The sequence below is a fragment of the Meriones unguiculatus genome, chromosome 4 (genome assembly GCF_030254825.1).
Source record: "Meriones unguiculatus strain TT.TT164.6M chromosome 4, Bangor_MerUng_6.1, whole genome shotgun sequence".
NCBI classification, from domain to species: domain Eukaryota; kingdom Metazoa; phylum Chordata; class Mammalia; order Rodentia; family Muridae; genus Meriones; species Meriones unguiculatus.
Window position 1 is genome coordinate 24982925 of NC_083352.1, and position 7742 is coordinate 24990666.

Below are 7742 nucleotides of genomic sequence, written 5' to 3' on the forward strand. Positions count from 1 at the left end.
AATTAAAGTTACTATTTAATTGTAATATAACATGAAATTCTGTATTCACTTATCTCTGGGTATGGAAGTACCGGTTCCATACCCTCCACTTCCCCCACTTCTACCTCAGAAAGCAATGTGAATAGATGTTCAAGTCTCATAAAAAATGATACATGTTTGCATATAATATATACACATATATATAACATATACACATATATAAAATATGTTTTATAGGATGTATTGTATAGTATACATGTATATATGTATTATATTATATATAACATAATATATAATATGCCATATATTATATTATATTATATTACACATAATATACACATGTAACATGTTATGTTATATGATACATTAATGTATCGTGTTGCATATATTGCATATATCATATATTACATATAATATATACTATACATACATATATACATAGTATGATAATATACTATATGATATATATTATATGTGATATAATATGCGGTAATGTAATATATAGCATATAATTGTATACTGTATTATATATGATATGTATTATATAATGTTGTGGCATATGTGATATATTATATATAAGATATATCATATATTATAATCACACTGTATATGTTTTAAATAATAGCTATATAATATTATATTATTTATAACACATACCATATATGTAACATATACATATATATGTATATGAACATATATACAACACATATACATATTCCTGTATATGTTAAAACACTTCTGAGTTTCTCAGACATAACATAATGTGTTGTGTAATTATTATACTATCATGCTGATTAGAAAATAGTATAAGAGCAAAAGTGACTCATTACAGACACACACACAAAAACTAGCTATTTCTGAATAGCCAGTTAAATATGCAAATGTGAAACAGAAAATAAATAATAAACACTGCTTTACATCTTTTTAAAATATCCCCAAAACAAATATATCATAAGATTTTTTTGTTTTTTTAAGAAAAGTAAATAAGAATAAAAGGAGGGAAAACAGGCTGGCTATCTCAACACTAGGGACCTTGATAAGAGACTGCCTGCCTAGTTCACATGGGGTCTGGACTCAGTACCAACATTACAAAAAGTAAATACATACGTGCATTCACACTAAGAAAGAAGGTAAAAGACCTACTGTGTACAGTAAATCTTAATAGTGTTCTATTCTCCTAAATTTAGCCTTCCCTAAACTTAAATGCATTAGCACTAAAACCTTCTGGTTAGAACTGACCTCATCAGCAATACCAAAGATAAAATCTAAGACCAACAGAAATTATTCATGACAATCAGTTGGCAGATAAATATAAGCCAGGGGCTGGAGAGATGGCTCAGAGGTTAAGAACATTGGCTGCTCTTCCAAAGGTCCTGAGTTCAATTCCCAGCAACCACATGGTGGCTCACAACCACCTATAATGAGATCTGGTGCTGTCTTCTGGCATGCAGGCACAGATACAGGCAGAACAGTATATACATAATAAATAAATCTTTAAAAAAAAAAAAAAAGAAAGAAATATAAGCCAAGTCTCAGTTCTCTGGCCCACCATCCTCTGACTATAATTACTGGTTCTAAGGAAGTCAAATAGTAATATATTTAGGATTCTATTTCCATACTGAGAGAAAGGACACTTGCTTCTGGCTAGATATGAAGGAAGAACTGTATATTCAAGGCTGACAAAGGCTGCCATCTTTCAAACATAAAGTTAACAGCCATAAAAATGGCTTCATAGGTCAGAAAGCAAGGTCAGAAAGCTAGTCAAAGCCTAGCTATTTGAAGGTCATGCTGCCTCAGGAAGCATCATATAAGAGACCAACAAATAACCTGCTAGGGCTGAAGTCAGTTTGACTCTGGATTTCCCACTGAAAATGTTCTTGTTAATAAGAGGGAACAATTAGTACTCTCCAACCATCTTTTGTTGGACTGTTCTGAGCATCAAATCTGTGGCTTTCTACATGTTAGGCACATGCTCCACCACTGAGCCGCATCCAGAGCCCTAACAACACACCCTGCTCTAATTTCTTAAAGTCTGTCTGAAGTTCTTTTCTGTAGCTACTGTGACTTGATTCTTCCCTAACAACAGGTTACTCAAATTTTTCACTATAGATATTTTTCAGTGAACTTCCTCTTGTACCTGAGTATCTTTAGCCATTATTTCCATGGGGGTAAATTCAGTTACTAGGTCACAGACTACTCTTGCTTTTTGGCTGGGATTAATTGGCATTAGGAACCCAGACATTTGGCTAAAATTCAGGCAGGACTGGCGATCTAGCCTCAATGGTAGAATATTTACCCAGCACACGTGAAGCCGTGGGTTCATGCCAGCACATCCTGGGGAGAGTAGTGGGAAGAGAAGAGGACACAGATCTGTCCTCGGCCTCAGCTTCAGACTGGCAATTGTACCATCAGCTCTCCTACTTTGTGTAAATCCTCCTCCCTGTCTTCACCTCCATGGTGACAGCCTTAGTTCAATCCATAAACCTTTGGGAAGGTGGGGAGGTGGTGGTTTTCTTTTTTGTTTTTGTTGTTGATTGAGACAGTCTCTTGCTATGGAGCCCAGACCAGTCTAGTATCCCCTATGTGCTATTCATTAACCTTGAACTTTTTGCAATGCTCTGCCTCAGCCCAAGGACTGGGAATGCAGATGAATACCACCATGCCTGTTCAACCCATACAGCAGATGGATAGCCTCAACTCAAAACAATAGCCACAGCGACTCTGCTTAAATGTAAGGATTAAATAAAATGGCCAAGTGAGATTTAACCCCAGGAATACTAGGATGGTTCAACATAAGAAAAGTGGCCAATAATTCACATCAGACATATAAAGGAAAAAACACTACGTTTATCTCAACTTACACAAAAAAATATGTACTTGATAAAAATTAACAGTTTTTCATTAAAATGCATAAAACAATAACAAAAGGCAATTTTTTCAACATAAAAAAACAGCATTTATAATGAGTCTACAGAAAACACCACTGAGTACAAAACAACTTTTTGCTTAAGGATATCCATTTTTACCTGTGCTACTCAATATTGTATTGAAAGTTGTAGACAGAGTAACTACAAATGATTTGCTTTTAAGGGGCATCTGTGACCGTTAGTCTTCGCTGTCAACTTGACAGTGATCTGGAATGAACTAAGAGATAAGCCGCTGGACACACCTATAAGGTATGTTCTTAATCAGGTTATCTGAAGCAGGAAGACCCAACCTGACTACAGGCGGCACCTTCCCGTGGTAGCCAGATAATGGAATATCTAGGAGTTAGCTTTGCCTCTTGCTTTGCTGCCTTCAAGTCTCGCTGGTCAGTCCATTTACTGTTGATAATGTTATCTACACAGAAAGCTCATGTATCCTGTTGCTGCTGATATCGCTGCTGTAATATTTCCTCATTGATACCAAAAGCTTCATCAGGCTTCGGATACAGACTGAAGAGCAGAGCTCTCCGGGAATCATCCAGGCCTTCAGCACTGGGTTGGGGCTGTTGACACATGCAGTTTCCTGCATGGAACAGCGACAGAGTGCTCAGCCTCTACAGTAAGAAGACTGTCATTGCTGAAATCCCCAGACTATGATGTACAAGCCAATCTAATGAATCTTTGTTTAATATAGATTTATTCTGTTGGTTCCCTAGAGCAGTGGTTCTCAACCTGTGGGTCACAACCCATGTGGGATTTGGATGACCTTTTCACGGGGGTCACCTAAGACCATCTGCATAATCAGATATGCATTATGATTCATAGCAGTAGCAAAGTTGTGTTATGAAGTAGCAATGACAACAAGTTTATGTTGGGGCTCACCATAATATGAGGAAATGTATGAAGGGTCACAGCATTAGGAAGGTTGAGAGCCACTGGCTTAGAGAACCAAGACTAATACAGCATCTGAACTAGAAAGAAGTAAAAATTATTTCCATCTTCATAGGTAGCACAATCCTGTATGTAAAAACCCTACAGAACTGACAAGAGAGCTACTAAACCTAACAAGGACATTCAACAAAGTCACAGAATACAAAATCAACACAGAAATACCAGCCGTTTTTATATACCAAAATGAATAATCTGAAAGAAAGCAATGCCATTTACAACAGTTTATATTAATAAATAACTAGAAACAAATTTAAACAAGCACATTTAAATAAAACAGACGTGTTCGCTGTAACTACATTCCCACATGTAAAAGAGTAAAATTGAGCCTTTAACTCAAACCAAATACAAAAATTAACTCAAATATAAGAGCTAAAACTAAAAAAAAAAGTAAAATTAAAAGAGACTATGGATGAAATATTCATAGATATGGTAATACATTTCTTAGATATGCTAACAAGGGTACAAATACATAAAGATAATAAACTGAACATCATCAAAATTTCACACTTCAGGAATCAACATTATCAAAAAGAGAAAAAGTGTCCAGCATTGTAAAGCATGCCCATAATCCCAGCACTTGGTAAGCAAAGGCAGGAGGATCTTCAGTTCCAGGACAATTTGAGCTACATATTGAGACCCTATCTCTACATCCCCCACAAAGAAAAACACACACACACACACACACACAAAACATGATAGATAATTTGCATATTATATATATGATGCCTGTTTCATACTCAAATGAAGAGCTCCGCCAACTCAACAACTTAAGAAGCTCAACCTTGAAAATAGACAAAGGGCTCTAATATACATACTTGGCCAAATAGGAGTAGCCATTAAATGCATGAAAAGCTGCTCATGACATCAGTCATTAAAAAAAATACAAGCCAAAACAAAAATAAATACTTCTCCATGTGACCCTCCAGGAGGAACAAGTAGGGCAATAGATTTGACAAGGACAAGGGGAATCTGAGACATTTGTGCAATATCACTGTGAGAAAAGTTCAGGCGTTACTTAAAAACCAGAAAGCCCATTCCAATATACAGACATCATCAAAAAAATATTAAAACAGGGACACAGATACCCACATAACAACATCCAAGTCAGTAGTACAATAGACAAAAGAAACAATCTACCAATATTTGAAAGGATAAGCAAAATATGGTACATTTACATAAATAATGAACTATAATTCAGCCTTAAAATAGTAATTAAACTCAGCTATAAGTCACAGAATAGATGGACCTTTTGGTTTGGTTTGGTTTGGTTTTGTTGTTGTTGTTAAGACAGGGTTTCTCTGTGTAGTCTTGGAACTTACTCTGTAGACCAGGCTGGCCTCAAACTCACAGTGATCCACCTGCCTCTGCCTCACCATGACCCACACAGATGGACCTTGAAAACACATTGAGCCACATCTGTCAGATCAAAGAAGCAAATATTTATGGTTTTATTTACATAAATTATCTAAAATGGATGGATTTCATAAGAAAGGTAATATATTACAAATTACTGGGACCTGAGAAGAGGAGGCAATGGTGTTAATGCTTTATGGTTATAGGGTTCCTGCTTAGGATGAAATTTCTGGAAACAGGGGTAGGGTGTAAAGAGTAGGTATTTAGCATGGGCAGTGCCCAGCATCCGAAAACAAACAAGAACCCAGATCAACAACAAAAACACTGCAGAAATAGATCATGGCGACATTTGCACATGAAGACTATAATTTAATATCACTGAATTGTACTGAAAACTATTAAGATGGCAAATTATAGTGTGTGTGTGTGTGTGTGTGTGTGTTTTCCTGACAACTCGCCAACAGCTTCCCAACCCTTCAGAATGACACACCAAATTTCCAACAGTCAACAAATCGTCTCTGGTCTGTATGAGCAGGCCCCTTTCCTCTGCCTTCTACGTTGTCCTTAACTATAAGCAGCCTCCTTCAAGCAGTTTGCACTTTTTTCCCTCGGGACAGCCACAAGATGATCTCTCACTTCCTTCACAGTGAGGACCTATTGGAAAATGAGAGCTCCCAGTCCCCATTGGCTCTAGTCTCTCTTTCATTTTCACTTGGACATATTGCACTAGACATTTTGCGTGTCATTTCCGCTAAAATTTAGGCTCAAAAAGAGTAAATTTTTCTCTCTGTTTTACTCATTTTGTTATCTCTGTGCTGAATTCGCACAGAGCTGGGATGCCATTCAACAGTAGGGCGCTGTTTCCAGCAGGTGAGCAGTCAGGAGTTCCACGCTCAAGGGAAGAGCAGACCTGGGGTGGGGCGTGGGGGCCACTAGTATTCAATGTGGTCAGGAGGACACCACAGGGGAGGCAGCACTGTCTTGAGTTCGAGGGCAGCCTGGGATAAAAGTGCGAAGGACTGTAGCAAAAAAAAAAAAAAAAAAAAAAAACAAAGCCTAAATGACTATAATTCGGGAACTCTGAGTTAGCATCCTCAAGATTTTACTGCTCTCCAGGTTTTTACACATCTCGCGTATCGGAGAACAACTCCCATTCAACAAGATAAAAAGCCCAAAGCACGACTTGAACTTAAAAGACCCAATACAGTTTGCGCAATCCTGGAAAGCGGAAAGCATGACTGTAAGAGCCCGAGAAACAGCAGCTGGAGGCGGAAGAGGCGGGAAACTATGCTAACTGACGGGCTCAGAGGAGGCCTGTGGCTCCGAGGCCCCTTTCGCTGGGAGCTGAAGGAGAAAGGAGGCAGGCTTCCTTTCCAGGAATCTCCCCAACACAAACCCAGGGGTCTGCCCAGCGGGCCAGAGGGCCAGGGGGCCAAGATGCATAGCAATCGCCCAGGGTATGCAGAGGTGAGAAGCAAAAGCGGGGAAGACACGTTACCCTGAGAAGAGCCAGATCAACGGGTCTTCTCCTTCAGCAGGATGACCTATGGAGGGCTGAGGACAAAAGCCCACGACCCAGGCACCGGGCGAGGCCCCACATTTACTAACTGCACCCCAACTGGCGCCTAGGCGCTCTTCTGCTCTGGAGACTGCCCTTCCCCGCACTCCGCCCGCGGCCCCGCCCAACCTCTCAGAGCTCCGCCGCCCTCCCACCGCAGCCATCCCTGTTGGCCGGCGCAGCGCGCCTGCTCCAATCAACCCAACGGCCGCTGGGCACGCTGGGAAATGTAGTCTCAACGCAGGTGCGGGCGAGCCGCGGGAAGTCACAACGCTCCCGCCACCTCTCCGGCCGGCTCTCACGCACGCCGGGTCCCCGCGCGCTGGCTGCCGTCAGGGCGCGCCCGGGAGGCAGAGCCCGAGCCCCCCTCTTTCCGCTAGAGTGGCTGGGGAGGCGGGGTCCGCAGCCCGGCCCCTCCGGCAGCTCCCCGCCTCCCTCCCGCCCTCCCCGCGGCGTCGGGCCGGTACCCGAATCCAGGCAGCGGCCGCAGGAGGCGCGGCGGCGGCGGTGGGCGCCGCAGGCGATGCCCCTGCCCCGCTGCTCCGGCGCGGGGCAGAGCGCGCGGCGGCGGCGGCGGCGGGGAAGGAGGCGGGGGGCGGCGGCTGCGGCGGCGGAGGGGCCGAGAGCTGGCGGCGGCGGCGGCGGTGGTCGTGAAGGGCATCGGTGGCGGTGACGACGGAGATGATGTGAGTGTCGGCTGGCTGGGGACCCCCCCACACACACCTCGGGGGTGGGGAGAGGACTGCCGAGCCCGAGCTGGGCGGCCGGCGGCGTACGGGAATCGGGACGGGAGGCCCGGGGAGGCAGAGGGATGCTGCGTGCGCGGTGCGGAGCCGGCCTCGGCCGGAGCGCAAGAGCCGGGCCAGAGTCAGGGTACCGGGCGGCGGCGGCGGGGGCAGTGCGGACCCAGGGGCGTCTGCGATTGTTCTCAACACCCCTCCCCCATCCCACCCCGTGTGTCTGTTTGTCACTTGCAG

At 42.8% G+C, this 7742-nt stretch overlaps 2 protein-coding genes across 4 annotated transcripts in view; one reads left to right on the forward strand and one right to left on the reverse strand.

Moving 5' to 3' along the window:
• The window catches only part of Wrn (WRN RecQ like helicase), a 124958-nt gene extending 118069 nt beyond the window's left edge, over nt 1-6889 (reverse strand). For both annotated transcript variants that reach the window (XM_060381596.1, XM_060381595.1), the window contains exon 1: nt 6706-6889. The gene's annotated coding sequence lies outside the window, so the exon portion shown is untranslated. The remainder of the gene's footprint in view (nt 1-6705) is intronic.
• A 434-nt stretch (nt 6890-7323) lies between these two features.
• Purg (purine rich element binding protein G) overlaps nt 7324-7742 on the forward strand; it is a 31209-nt gene continuing 30790 nt past the window's right edge. For both annotated transcript variants that reach the window (XM_021627243.2, XM_021627241.2), the window contains exon 1: nt 7324-7451. The gene's annotated coding sequence lies outside the window, so the exon portion shown is untranslated. The remainder of the gene's footprint in view (nt 7452-7742) is intronic.